The sequence below is a fragment of the Humulus lupulus genome, chromosome 7 (assembly GCF_963169125.1).
Source record: "Humulus lupulus chromosome 7, drHumLupu1.1, whole genome shotgun sequence".
Taxonomy (NCBI): Eukaryota; Viridiplantae; Streptophyta; class Magnoliopsida; order Rosales; family Cannabaceae; genus Humulus; species Humulus lupulus.
In genome coordinates, this window is record NC_084799.1 from 100658420 (window position 1) to 100671331 (window position 12912).

At 32.4% G+C, this 12912-nt stretch overlaps 1 long non-coding RNA gene across 1 annotated transcript; it reads left to right on the plus strand.

Moving 5' to 3' along the window:
• The first annotated feature begins 10214 nt into the window (after positions 1-10214).
• On the plus strand, positions 10215-12379 carry LOC133789810 (uncharacterized). Its single transcript, XR_009873715.1, has 2 exons — positions 10215-11247; positions 11392-12379. It is a non-coding gene; the product is annotated as an uncharacterized LOC133789810 (long non-coding RNA).
• The last annotated feature ends 533 nt before the right edge of the window (positions 12380-12912 follow it).

Here is a 12912-nt window from a genome sequence, read left to right on the forward strand (position 1 = left end):
TTAGGTAACTTAGAAGAATTACTACTCTTAAACTGTAACATATTTTAATCTAACATTTTACCAGTGCCTTAATATCTATCTTAAAAAATTTATCACCAAGTTTCAAAAAATTTGGGAAGGCAAAATCTATTAAACTATTTAAAGAAATATGGATAGTACTTGCTGCCCAGGAGTTTTTCTCAAATCTTTAGGGTTCTTAGAAAAAATATTTCTCTTACATCGTACCCCAGTTTTTTCTAAATTTGTACCAGAATCTTTAATCATATCTAATTTAGTTTCTCGCAAAATTTCATAATTTTAGGATAGGGAAACCCATTAAAAAATGTAAGACAATCTGGGCGGTGATTGCTGTCCAGAAATTTCCTTTTCAGATTATCAAGGCAAACTTTGAAAAACCAATACACTTAAACCATTTTGCATTTTCCTCTAAATTTTTCTGTGATCTTTATACATATTTAAACTAACAGTTTACCAAATTTCATAGCTTTTTGTTCTGTAAAACATGTTCAATATTCAAAACAATCTGGGCAGTGCATGCTGCCCAGAAATTTTCCAGATTGCATCAAGATGCCAAAAAGCTCATAACTTCAGTTTGAAAACACCTTTTTTTATTTTCAAAAGCCTAAACTCAAGTACTCATCTAGAAATATGCAACCATACCAATTATTTCTATAAACAGAGGTAGTAGGGTACGATTTGACCCATTGGAAGCCAGACCATGAAAACTTGGCAACATGCATTTTTACACATTCTAGCAAAACTAAATACAACTAGCAAAACCCTAGCCATATGCAGGCATGAAAATCAACCAATCTAACCCTCAATCATAAAATAAACTTAAAAAACCAACAAAACAGCCTATACAACTAGATCTATCATCAATAACCAAAAAAAAACAACTCAAAATCAACCAAAGATCTACCTTTGATGGTTCTAGCTTGGAGATGATTGTCCTTAGCTTGTCCAAACATCCTTCTTGGATTCTATACCCTCAAACCGAGCCCCATAGGTTTCACATGCATATTTTTTTAGAGAGTGTTAAGGTAGAAAATGGAGATGAGTGGAAAAAAACTTAACCAAACCCTAAAATCTTACCTTGGTTCTCACTAAAGCACCAAAGAGCTTCCAAACCTTGAAATCTCCTTAGAACCACTTTCCTTTTGCCCTAAAACATGAGATCCATGCCATGCATGGCCATTAGAAACACATGCATGCACAGAAAATCCCCTTAGGGTTTCAGATTTGAAAGAAAAAAGAAAAGAGAAGGAAGAGCTATGATCTGAAACTTACTATGCTAGAACTCTTGAAGATCTCCTTCCTTCAATGGAGGTAAGTGGGCAAGCTTGAAGAGAGGAAAAAAATTCAGAAATGGGAGAGTGTGAGTAAGGGGTTTTGGGTTTGGGGAGTGAGAGTGAGAGTGGAAGAGAGGGTTTTTGTGTTTCTATTTTTTTTTTTAGAGAATAAAATTTGAGGAAAATGTGAGAAATGGGAATAGCCCTTAACTTGTAGGGTAAGTGAAACTCTTGCTCTCCCCTAGGGTATGTGTCATAAGACACTTGAGTACATAGGCATAGCCTAGCCGCCCACCTTTTTCTCTCCTCCCTTGTGAAAAGACTTTTATGCTCTTGCCAAATTTTACCACACTTTAAGGCATTCAAGGGCCCTTTGGTAATTTTACTTCTAATTTTAACCAAAATTTTACCCTATAGTTTTTAAATATCCCAAGCTAAAATTAATTAAATAAATGTGACCAAAAATAAATTTTGTCACATAACACATAGTTTTGGTAATTTAGTCAAATTGACCAAAATGCCCTTAGGGCTCGGACAAGAATTTCCATTCTTTAACCTGGTAAATTGGAATTAAATCTTCAATCAATTTTTCTTAAATTTATTGGCTCGACTATAAAGTCCCAGTGTCAGACAAAATTCATATTTTTATGTCATAGTATTTCCTATTTAATTAATCCGAGATTTTTATCCGATTGGGGTTTTTTACCCGGTCCACGACCAAAGGTCTTGGTTTCTAAAAAAATCGCACTTACTACAGCATAGCAAGCATTCACACATCACAACTTCTTGTAACATAAAATGTTCACCTGACATTCTCACAGGGAATTAAAATCATAATACATAATACAAGGAATTAAAATACGCGAACTAGGGTTTTACCCAGTGTCCTAAACGCAAGGCATTACAATTTGAGTCATTTGATTCACTCGTTATGGTTTGTCAAAATGATCAAGCTAAAAACTTTTGTTTTGATGACTCATTGATGTGAATGGCTGGGGACATAATATACAAATATGGAATCTATACATTTCCGAGAGGAATTGAATAATGGTTCTCTTGAGGGTTAGCTTTTGGAACTGAAAGGTTATTGAGCTCAAATTCATAAATCAGAATATGAATTAACCTTCACTAGTAAAGTTATGGTACTTAAGGAAATAAGAAATAATTAAATAGGTAAAATGGTGATCTTATCCCTACTTTAATTATGAACCACTAATAGAGGACTGAATTGTACCCAATGATTAAATCGATGAACGCTTTTTTATATTTAAAAAGTACTCAATAAATAAATATTTATAATTGCAAGAGTGCAATATCATACTTTTAGTGGAATAATATTGAGATTAATAAATTAAGGTTATTATATTAAAGAGTTTTAATTAATAATATAAATTTATTGGAGCTTAAAATTATAGATTCCTAGGTCCCGGAGATGGCTTTATTAACATTATTAAAGGTAAGAGTTGAAACTGGAAAAAGTCAGGAAAATAGCATATTTGGAAGAAATTTGATCTTCATGGTCAAATATGTAATTGAGATAAATTTATTAATATATTAATTTTTTAAATTAATTAATTTTCAAAATTAATTATTTAATAATAATTGTAATTTTCAAAAATACCATTTAAATCATTAGAATAATTAATTTTGAACTAATTAGTTTTATTTATTTAAATAATTTGAAAAGTCAATTTAGATAATTCAAAATTGGTTTGAATTAGTTTGAAATTTATTCATTAATTAAAACATTAATCTGATCAGATCAGTTATGAGGTTTCAAATAATTTTTTATAAATAAATAAAATTAGTTGCATACCCTGAAAATGGCATGTGTTACACGCCAATCACATTGCCTGCATTGTGACTGGCGTGTAACAATATTCAAGAATGGGTCTCGGATATTTTTATTTATTTAATTTAATAATTTTTTTATAATTTGAATTTTTTATTCTATTATAAATCTATCACATAGAAAACTGTTTCTAAAAGAGTCAAGAAAATTCTAAGCCTTTCACATAGAGAAAAACAGATATCGTATTATTTTTCTCTATCCCTGAAAATTGTCTCAGGCCTGAAAAATACAAAGATCTCATGTGTTGAGAATATCTTGAGAATCATTATAATTCTCACCATAACTCTATGTGTCCACTCGCGTCTTAAGGTATAGAGATACATCTTGGAAGATCTTGGTCTGAGTATTTTGGAGGTTGCTAAGGATTGGATGTTCGTAGGAGAAGCAAAAAGATAGCAAAGAATCTTGATAGTTCTACAACTGGTAAAATTCATTATCTTTTTCTATGTCATTGATTAATGTATGCATATTAATGGATCCAGTTATTTAAAGACTGTTTAAATAATATAGTTTTTGAAATCCCTGGGCCCACCACCCCGTGCATTCCGCTACGCACATGGTAAACTAGTTACTAACATATACATCAACTGCGGTTTTCGGTATAATCTCTTAGCCACTTGACCTCTTTGGTAGTTGTCGCTAGAGCTACTAACTCAGACTCCATGGTTGAGTGACATATACATGTTTGTTTCTTAGATCCCTAAGAAATGTCACCCCCACCAAGGGTGAACACCCAACCCGTTGTGGAGAGATTATCACCTACATTGGATATCCAACTTGCGTCAGAATATCCCTCAAGTATCTTAGAAAACTTAGAATATTGGAGGCATAACTCTTTGGTCCTTTTAAGGTATCCAAATACTATTTCCACTGCCTTCCAATGTAAGATATTTGTGTTGTTAGTAAACCTACTTAGTTTACTAACTACAAATGCAATGTCCGCTCTAGTACAATGAGCGGAATACATCAATCTCCCAATTGTACTTGCATACTCTAGTTGAGCCACCACTCTCCCTTCATTCTTTTCAAGCTTTAGACTTGAATCGAAGGGTGTGTTTTCCTCTTTGGTATTAAGGTGACCAAAATTTTCAAGCATTTTCTCAACATAATGAGCTTGACCTAAGGCATACCCATCCTAGTATGGCATCAACCTCTCCAAGATCCTTCATCTTGAAGTTAGAAGATAGAAACATCTTTGTTTCTATTATGTCTTTCATGTTATTACTTAATGTCAACATATCATCAACATATAGACACACTAGAATGACATAGTCATCACAAGTCTTAGAGTATAAGCACATGTCCGCACTTTTGTGTCTAAACCCATATGAAACAATGGCTTAGTCAAAATTCTCATGCCATTGTTTTGGTACTTTTTTTAAACCATATAATGATTTAACGAGCTTACACACCTTATGCTCATTTCCTCTTAGAACAAACCCTTCCGGTTGTTCCATGTACACCTCCTCATCAATGTTACCATTTAGGAATGTCGTCTTCACATCCATTTAATGAACATATAGGTTGCATATTGGTGATAAGGCAAACAACAATATTATAGATGTTTTCCTTGCTACTGGTGCATAGGTATCAAAATAATATATGTCCTCCTATTCTCTAAACCCTTTGGCCACCAATCTTGTCTTATAGGCTTGAATGGTCTCATTAGTGTTGTATTTTATTCGAAATACTCACTTGCAACCTTTTGGCTTTGATCCTTATGGTAGATCAACAATCTTTCAAGTGTGGTTAGACATAATTGAATCCATCTCATCACTTATTGTCTCTTTCTAAAACTTAGAGTCCCTTGAGGACATAGCTTCTTGGAAAGTTTTAGCATCATCCTCCACTTGAAGTATACTTCCAAGTGTCTCCCTTGTGGTTTCCCTCTACTAGGTAACGAGTCTCCACTTGAGAGGTTTTATTTTGTGATCCACCATCTTTAATCATTTGGCTTATTCTAGGCAATATTGATTGCTCTGCAACACTTGAAGGTAACTCATCTTGAGTTCCTACTAATGAGATCGATTCTTGAGACTTATTGTCAATATACAAAAGATTCTCAAAGAACTCAACTTCTCTTAATTCAATTATCACATTAGACTCCAAGTCTAATATCCTATACACATTGCTATTTGAGGCATAGCCTACAAATACACATTTGATGGCCCTTGGACCCAACTTGGCCCTTTTAGGCTTCGTGCTCTTGCAATAAGCAAAACACCCCCACACTTTGAGATACCCTAGGTTGGGCCTCTTTCCTTTCCATATCTCATATGATGAAATTTGATTCTTCTTTATAGGAATCTGGTTTAGAATATGACAAGCGGTAAGCAAGGCTTCTCCCCATAACGTAAAACTCAAATTTTCATATAATAGCAAAGCATTTATCATTTCAACATATGTTCTATTCTTTCTTTTCACTATAATATTTTGTTGGGGTGTATAAGGGGTTGCACATTCATGTATTATATCATGCATCTCACAAAACATATTGAATTCATTAGAAAATTATTCACCACCCATATCACTTTTAATCACTTTAATTTTCTTTTCCAATTAATTTTCAACTTCGTGTTTATAGAGTTTAAACATGCTAAAGGCCTCATCCTTATTCTTAAGCAAGTACACATATGTGAATCTAGAACAATCATCAATAAAGGTAATAAAATTCATATGTCCTCCTCTAGTAATTATTCCATTCAATTCACATAAATCATTATGTATCAAATCTAACAAGTTATTTTTCCTTTCAACACTTGGAAAATGTTTCTTTATCATCTTAGATTTAACACATAATTCATATTTATCATGCTCAACATCATTGCATACAATTAAACCACATTTCATTACTCTTTTAATTGTACTATATCCTATATGAGTAAGTCTATTATGCCACAAAGTAATAGAATCAAAGCTAAGCATATAAGAGGAAGATGAGCATGCATAATTATCAAAACAATTATCTTTGGTACACAACTTTATCGTCCCATCACAAATATACCATTTCCTCACAAAGTAGTTTCCCTTGTATAAAATTAGCTTGCCGGACTCAAACATCGCTTTGATGCCCAGTTTGCTCAACATGTGCCCACTCACAAGATTCCTACTCATATCTAGAACATACAACACATTGGTCAATAAAACCTTATTTCTGGATGTGAAGTAAAGATCAACATTCCCCTTGCTTAACACCTTAGATCTATGCTCATTAACCATTTGGATCTCATGGTCATCTCTTGATTCTTCAAAGGTTTTGAAGACCTCTCTATCATAAGTTACATGAATGGTGGCACAAGTGTCATACCACCATCCTTTCACTTTCCCTCGGATGGCATTCACCTCACTCTAGGTAGCAACCAACTCCTATTTGGTTGTGTTGACCTTGGATACATAGTTATGGGGCTTTCGATAATTTCACTCACTAGTCATGTGGCCACTCTTGCCACAAACAAAACAAGGTCCTCTCACACCCTTGAATTTCCATTCATTCTTCGTAGGGGTAGGTAAGAATCTTTCTTTGATTGTGGCTTCTTGTGAGTTCTCCCTTTGGATTGAGAGGGTTTCTCTATGGTAATAGCCTTGGATGTCCCAACATTGGACTCTTCCATACACTTGTCTCTAGAACGAGACTCTTCTTCAACCTCAGGTTCTTCAAGATCTCTTCCAAAGATATTTCTTCATTCTTATGGAGGATCTTCTTTCTATAGCTTCTCCAAGATGGAGGTAACTTAGCTATAATCTCTCCCATAATGAAGGGTTATGACAATATTTTCTTAAGAGTGGACAACTTATTCACAATAACTTGAAGTTCATGTACTTGGGGGAGTAAAGGTTTACCATCAAAGAATTTAAATTCCATGTATTCAGTAATGAAGAATTTCTTGGTTCCTTCTTCTTCGGTTTTGTACTTCTTCAAAAGAGCTTCCCAAATCTCATTTGTCGATGTAGTGTTTGTGTAGAGATCATAGAGACGATCCAATAGAGCATTGAGAATGTGGCCTCTACATATGAGCTCATCCTCTTCCCTTTACTTCCTTTCCTTGATCACTTCTTGAGTATCATCATCCTTTGGAGACTCCAAAGTCTTAAAATCTTTGTCATGAATGTAGTGCACCTTCAATGTTGTGAGAAGAAACTTGATCTTGCCTTGCCAACAAACAAAATTTGAACCATTGAATCGATTTAGTCTCGCTAGATCTTGAGACATGAACTTGAGGGATGAGACTGATGATTTTTCTTTCATAGCTTTGGTTAGTAGATAAACCTTAGATATAGACAAACTTTGATACAAAACAAAGGTTTAGAAATAGAGATTTTTGATTGTTGGGGGTTAGAGGCTTATAACCTTAGTTTAGTATTACAACTCAAAGAAATAATCACAGGTAATCTAAACTCTAATGGAAGATAATCACAAAGTACATAAACACAAAAAATAAAATTTACATTAGACCTTTCTTGAAGAAGAAGAACCTTCAAACATAAAATCACAAGTCTATGATTTTATGTGAACCACAAAATTAACAAGGCTTGACACAAATGAAGATTTGTTGTCAAAAAATCTCTATTCCTAGCCTTCTCCTCGGAACTGCTTGAAGCTACAACAATTGAATGAGATTGGGATTCACAAGCCTTGAATCTTCATACAAGTCAAGCTTTCTTGATGAAGATCTTGGAGAAAACTAGTAATCTTGAAAGCTATAGAGAGAATTTCTTTTAGAGAGGGAGAGAGAGAGAGGTGAGTGATCAAGTCACAAATTAACTCAAATAAACCCTTTAGATAGTATAGGAACCTCATTAGACTCAACCAATGATATTAGAGCATTTTAATTTTAATTTTAGAACCAAAAACATGTCACTGTGTGGACTCGAATCGCCTGGCAAGCGATGCATCGCTTGGGTGTTTATTTCACAAATGAGGTGACGCATCGTCGATGCCTCTGACTTGACGCTCCAAAATTTGTCTCAAAACATCCCCAAATGCTCTCAATTTTTTTGGGTACTCTCATATACTCCAAAGAAACACTTTGGATCCAAAAAGATGATTTATGAATGCTTATATCGAAAGTCAACTCTCACATGTTGACTTTTATGAAATCGTTATGGTTTTTGTACCTCATTGTGTCTAACCAATTTCACCATGTATTTAACCAATCATCACAATAACAAGTTATTATAACATAATTTAAAAATGAAGTTATGTTTAAAAATTAAATAATACATATTTTAAATAATTTAAAAGGTAATTAAAAGATCCCATAATTAAAGAGAACTCGAAATTCTAAGATTACTCTCTTTTAATGTATTAAGCTGACAAATGCCCACTGTTTCGGGTACCCCACAATTGGTGGGATTTCTTAGGATAATTAATTATATTTTGGGTATTCTTTATTATTTTTGTAATTATTTTCATTTTGACTATTATATATTATTACTTTTGTAATTATTTTATAAAATATGTACAACGAAATTAAAAGAGAAAAAAACTCTAAAAAATAGGCTTGAGCCCAAGTTACTAGGCACTTGTCTAGTTTTAGTCACCTTTTTGTTGTGAAGAAGCTAAAGAAAGCAATGAAATATACCAAGGGCTTGTTTGATTTGGCTTGGCTTACACTTTTAGATTTTTGCTTCCCAAGAAGTTCTCCCTTAAGAAACTACTAGCTTCTTCTCAAAGAGCTTTTTTCAAAAAACAAAAGAATAAAAAAACCAAAATACATTGAAAATCCAACCAAGTTTAAAATAGTTCTAAAACTTAAATGTGGTTTCCAAAAGCCCAGCCAACCAAGCCTAAGGCTTAAAATTTGAATCATGACTATTGAATAATATACATAAATTTTATTCAATTTCTTTATACTTTGAATCTGAATTTAAGTTAAATTCTTATATCATTAAAATTGCACTTTAACTTAAAGAATAAAGTTGAGAATCAAAGAAGAATTTTCTCTTTATATCTTTTGCAAAAAAAATTTAATCTCAAACATACTTTAAGTAGTTTGAGCATTCAGTACAACAATGACCATAGTGCGAACAAGATGTTTAAAAAAAAAGATTTGAATGTAGAAAGAAAACAAAACACATATCTAATAAAAAGATAAAGCAGACTAATATTTGTACACACTACCATTGTAAAAAAAACCAATTAAGAGTTTTTTCAGTTGCAGTAATTATTCTTTACACTTTGTAACACTTAGGTCTCAAAAGTCGATTTTGTATCAGTTAGGTCCCTAATCTTTTCAAATCGTATCACTTTGGTCCCTAAATGCTATTTTTTCTTTCAAAATACATAAATAAATATAAAAAAAATAGTGAATCAATTTTTTTTTTAAAAAAAAAAAAACTCCCGCTTACTTTATGACAATACCAAACATGACATTGAAAAAAATATATTTTCATGATATTTTAAAAAATATTTAATGATTTTATAAATTAAATTAAATTTTCATTAAAAAAATCTTACCTATAAAATTTTAATATTAATAACTGAATTATCACGAGATTATCAATATTTATAATGTACATATTTATTTTTTATTTTGTAATTTTTTTCTATAATGCAACTTATAACTAATCATAATTTATATATGCACATAAATAATTTTATATATATTATTATTGAGTTTTTTTTTAAATGTATGAAATAAAAAAACATAATAAAAATTTATAATATTAAGATAATCGAGATAATATAGTTATTGATATTAATTATAAAATAATGTAAGAATTTTTTTAATAAAATATTAATTTATTTATAAAAATATTAAATATTTTTTAAAAACAACATGAAAATATTTTTTCTCATGTCATGTTTGTTATTGTCATAAATTAAATGTCCAAATATTTTAAGAACTATTCACCGTTCATTTTGAAATTTTTATGTATTTTCAAAGAAAAAAGAAACAAAAATAGCATTTAGGGACCTAAATGTTAAGATTTAAAAAGATTGGAGACCTAACTGATACAAAATCAACTTTTAGGACATAAGTGTTACTAAAGTGTAAAGAATGGGAATGCAACTAAAAAATCAAAAATTAAATACATATAAATGTTGAATAAGTCAAAGATTTTGTGAATATATGTATTTATTTTAGAGGTGCACATGGGTCAGGTTGTCGGGTTTCGGATGCATCAGGTTCGGGTTTTTGGTGGGAAAATAGGGTATCGAACCTGCTCTGAAATTTTCGATTTTTGGGTGATTTTGGGTTTCGTCAAGTTTCGGGTGGGATTGGTCCAAAAATGGACTTTGGTCTGAAAAATGGGCCTTGGTAAAATAATTTAAAAAATACTATTTTTTTTTACACTTTTTATTTTTTTTTTTTACTTTTCACATGTTTTTTTTTACTTTGTTGTTAGTTTAGTAATGTTGATTTTTTTACAAATTAGGCATTGGTAAATTGTTTTGAAAAATGCATTAATTTTTTCAAAAATTAAATTTTTTTTAATTATGTTCGATTTTGAGTATTCTTAGTTTCAAAACTCGAACCCAATCCGAACCATGTCGGGTTCGAACCAGATTTTACCCAAATCCTGACAGGTTGTATATTTTGATCTCATATAATTATGAGAAATATTATGTAATTGTGTACCTTGTATATATAATTCTCAAAGAATTATCAATAAAATCATTAGAAAATATTCTTGTAAACTTTGTCATGGTACCAGAGCATGGTTTCATGTTTATATTTTCTGATCATATAATTCTTATTCCGCTGCATACTATATATCTTACCTCTTCCTGATTATATAGCTTCATTTTATTGTTGTTTGTTATTTTTCACAATGACTGGTTAAAAAAATGGCAGTTTAGATGCCTTGTCAGATAGAGATCTTATTACTTTACCAGCCTTTCATATGCAAGAAATGCCATAACTAATTACTCCGGAACGACTTGACGGTACGAAGTACATCGAGTGGTCCTTGAATGCTCAAAACAAAATTAGAGGCAGAAAGCGTTGGGGCTATTTCTAAAGCTGCTCCAAAAGATACAAAATATGAAGAATATGAAATGAAGCATGGGAGGAAGAAAATTGTATGGTCAAATCTTGGCTTTTGGATGCTATGACCAAAGAGATATGATCACTTTTTATTCGCTTGTCTACAGCCAAGGTAATTTGGGAGATTGCAAAAGAAACTTGCTCTGTTAGTCAAGATGCATCAAAGGCATATCAATTATATCATGAGGTAATTACTGTTTGTCAAAATGGAGGTTCTGTAAATTCTTATTTTGGCAAATTGCAAAAATAATTGCAGGAATATGATGCTATTGAGAACTGTACTATGGATTAAGCCAATTGCATTAAGAAATATACCACAAAAATTAACTCTCAACGTGTGTATGTTTTCTTGGCTGGTCTTGACTCTAATTTGGACGGGGTTCGTAGTCGTGTCCTTTCTACTTTACCACTTCAAAGCTTGCAGGTCATTTACGCTATAGTTTGTGCCGGGCGAATCGTCAAGAGGCTATACTTGGTGAAATGCCAAATGAAGGGGTTGCTATGGCTGCTCGAAAATTGCCAAAGAAAGGGGTTCGTAAGTGTACCCATTGCAATGGCGATAACCATGGGATCGATACATGCTTTAAGCTCCATGGTTTTCTTGAATGGTATCAAAAGGGTGAGATGACGTCTCATATGTTTTCTAATCCGAAAGCAGATGGTCAAAATCCAAATAGCAACTTAGTCACGGCTACCGGATTTGTAGCAAAGACATGTGTGTCTAACTCCAGACCATATGACTGGATTATTGACACTGGAGCTCCAGACCATATGACTTGTGATCGGTATAGATTTATCCATATAAACACCTTTTGGAGATCACCCGTTCTCTTTTAATTGGTGGTCATGTTCCATCTCATTTATGGGGTGAAGCCTTGAGTTCGGCTGTCTACTTAATTAATCGCACACCTTCTAGTATTCTCAAATTTAAGAGTCCTTTGGATGTGATTTCTGACCACTGTACGCTTCCTTCAGTGGTTCATTTGGCTCCTCGTGTCTTTGTTTGTGTGGTGTATGTTCACCTACATGCACATAACGCACATAACGCACCAAGCTTGATTCTAGGTGCATTAAAATGTGTATTTGTTGGCTATGGGTCAACTCAAAAAGGTTATCAAGTTATCGTTGTTATATATAGTTTCACAAAACTCCGGATAAGATGAAGTCCTTTGATTAGCGTGTCGGGAGGACACGTGGGGTAATTATGTGTATTAAATGTGTTTAAAGACCTGTTTTTGTTAAAATTGGCATTTTCGTAATTTTGCCTCGTTGATGGTATATTTTAATTTCTGTGTTATGTACTTGGGACCACATTACTATGTGAATATATGTCGTATTCGACTTGAGTGGATCTTGTCGAGCAATTTTAGCAGAAAAGTCATAACGAGGGTAAATGTCTGGCTAAGGTTGAGCCTAGGGATATTTTGAGAATTTTGCATATTTTGGAATTATGGGTAAATAAAATAAAGGCTATTTAGGTTTTTTAACCCCCGAACTATTACCACTACCGTATCGTGCCCCCTAAATTTTTCAGGCCGTTAAAAATTCCCCCGAAATATTCACAGTAATGTAAAGAAGGACTTCCGTTAACTTTCAACACAGAATGCTGACATGGCTCATTACATGCTGATGTGTCTTGGCCATGTCAGCGCCATGTGTGTAATTTTATTGTTTTTAAATATGGTTTTTATTTTTTTTAATGTATAAAAAATGGCTTAATTTATTAATTCTATTTTTTAGTGTTTAATTCACTAATTTTTAATATGATTATAGATTT